This window comes from Heterodontus francisci, unplaced genomic scaffold (assembly GCF_036365525.1).
Source record: "Heterodontus francisci isolate sHetFra1 unplaced genomic scaffold, sHetFra1.hap1 HAP1_SCAFFOLD_236, whole genome shotgun sequence".
Classification (NCBI taxonomy): domain Eukaryota; kingdom Metazoa; phylum Chordata; class Chondrichthyes; order Heterodontiformes; family Heterodontidae; genus Heterodontus; species Heterodontus francisci.
Window position 1 is genome coordinate 43688 of NW_027141158.1, and position 3057 is coordinate 46744.

Genomic DNA, 3057 nt, shown 5'->3' on the forward strand with positions numbered 1-3057 from the left:
TAATCCCCCTCCTGTGAACAGAGACCCATCTAATACCCCACCTGTGAACAGACTCCCATCTACTAACCCTCATGTGAATAGAACCCCATCTAAAAAACCCTCCTTTGAACAGACTTCCCTCTAATATCCCTCCTGTGAGCAGACTCCTATCTCATGCCCATCCTGGGAACTGGCTCCCTTCTAATACCCCTCCTGCGAACACAACCCCATCTAATACCACTCCGTTGAGCAGACTACCAGCTATTACCGCTCCTGTGAACAGACTCCCATCTTATATCCCTCCTTTGAACAGACTTCCCTCCAATAACCCTCCTGTGAACAGAATCCCATCGAATACACATCCTGTGAACAGACTCCGATTTAATACCCCTCTTGGGAACAGACTCCCCTCTAATACCCCTCCTGTGAACAGACACACATCTAATACCCCTCCTGCGAACAGACAACCATCTAATACCCCTCTTGTGAACAGACTCCACTCTAATAACCCTTCTATGAACAGACTCCACACTAATACCCCTCCTGTGAACTGACTCCACTCTAATAACCCTCCTGTGAGCAGACTCCACTCTAGTATCCCTCCTGTGAACAGACTCCCATCAAAAACCCCTCTTGATAGAGGGCGACAAGATGATGAGAGGCATAGATACAATGGAGAGCCAGAGACTTCTTCCCAGGGTGGAAAGGGCTATCACCAGGGGGCATAATTTTAAGCTGATTGGAGGAAGGTTTTGGGGAGATGTCAGAGGTAGGTTCTTTACACAGAGAGTGGTGGGTGCGTGGAATGCGCTGTCAGCGGTAGTAGTCGAAGCAGATACATTAGGGGCATTTAAGCGACTCTTGGAGAGGTACATGGATGACAGTAGAACGAAGGATAGGTAGTTAGTTTGATCTTTGAGTAGGTTAAAGGTTTGGCACAACATCGTGGGCCGAATGGCCTGTACTTTTCTGTGCTGTTCTATATTCTATGTTCTATGTTTTAATACCCCTCCTGTGAACAGACCCCCATCTAAATACCCCAACTGTGAACAGACCCCCCTCTAATACCGCTCCTGTGAATGGACTCCCATCTACTACCCCTCCTGTGAACAAACTCCTCTCTTGAAACCTCTGCTGTGAAAATACTCGCATCTAATACCCCTCCTGTGAATAGATTTTCCTCTAATACCCCTCCTGTGAACAGACTCCCCTCTAATACCACTCCTGTGAACAGACTCCCCTCTAATAACCCTCCTGTGAACAGAGACGCATCTAATACCCCTCCTGTGAATTGACTCCCATCTACTGCCGCTACTGTGAGCAGACTCCCATCTAATACCCCTCCTGTGAACAAACACACATCTAAAAACCCCTCCTTTGAACAGACTTCCCTGTAATATCCCTCCTGTGAAAAGACACCTATCTAATACCCATGTTGTGAACAGACTCCCATCTAAGACCCATCCTGGGAACTGACTCCCCTCTAATACCCCGCCTGCGAACACAACCCCATCTAATACACCTCCTGTGAACAGACTCCCATCTAAAACCCCTCCTGTGAACAGACACCCATCTAATACCCCTTCTGTCAACAGACTCCCATCTAATACCCCTCCTTAGAGCAGACTCCCATCTAATACCCTCCTGTGAACAGACTCCCATCTTATACCCCTCCTTTGAACAGACTCCCCTCTGATACCCGTCCTGTGAATAGACACCCATCAAATACCCCTCCTGTGAACAGACAACCTCTAAAATCCCTCCTGTGAAAAAAATCCCATCTACTACCCCTCCTGTGAACAGACTCCCATGTCATACCCCTTCTGTGGATAGACATCCCTCTAATAACCCTCCTGTGAACAGACTTCCCTTCAAAACCCCTCCTGTGAAGGTACTCCCCTCTAACACCAATCTTGTGAACAGACTCCCCTCTAATATCCTTCCTGTCAACAGACAACCATCTAATACCCCTCTTGTGAACAGAGTCCCATCTAAAACCCCTCCTGTGAACTAACTCCACTTTAATACGCCTCCTGTGCACAGATTCCCGTATAATACCCCTCCTGTGAACAGACTCCACGCTCATTCCACACTTGTAAACAGACTGCCATCTAAAACCCCACCTGTGAACTGACTCCCATCTAATACCCCTTCTGTGAACAGACTCCACTCTAATAACCCTTCTATGAACAGACTCCACTCCAATAACCCTCCTGTAAGCAGACTCCACTCTAGTATCCCTCCTGTGAACAGACTCCCATCAAAAACCCATCTTGATAGAGGGTTACAAGATGATGAGAGGCATAGATAGAGTGGATAGCCAGAGACTTCTTCCCAGGGTGGAAAGGGCTATCACCAGTGGGCATAATTTTAAGCTGATTGGAGGAAGGTTTCGGGGAGATGTCAGAGGCAGGTTCTTTACACAGAGTGGTGGGTGCATGGAATGCGCTGTCAGCGGTAGTAGTAGAAGCAGATACATTAGGGGCATTTAAGCGACTCTTGGATAGGTACATGGATGATAGTAGAATCAAGGGTAGGTAGTTAGTTTGATCTTTGAGTAGGTTAAAGGTTCGGCACAACATCGTGGGCCGAATGGCCTTTACTGTGCTGTATTGTTCTATATTCTATGTTCTATGTTCTATGCTCTATGTTTTAATACCCCTCCTGTGAACAGACACCCCATCTAAATACCCCATCTGTGAACAGACACTCCTCTAATACCCCTCCTGTGAACAGAATCCCACCTACTACCCCTCCTGTGAACAGACTCCCCTCTAAATCCTCTCCTGTCAAAATACTCGCATACAATACCCCTCCTTTGAATAGACCTTCCACTAATACCCCTCCTGTGAACAGACTTCCCTCTAAAACACCTCCTGTGAGCAGACTCCCCTCGAATACCACTCTTCTGAACAGAGACGCATCTAATACCCCTCCTGTGAACAGAGACCCATCTAATACCCCTCCTGTGAACAGACACCCTTATAATACCCCTCCTGTGAACAGACAGCCGTCTAATACCCCTCTTGTGAATAGAGTCCCATCTAATACCACTCTTGTGAACAGAGTCCCATCTAA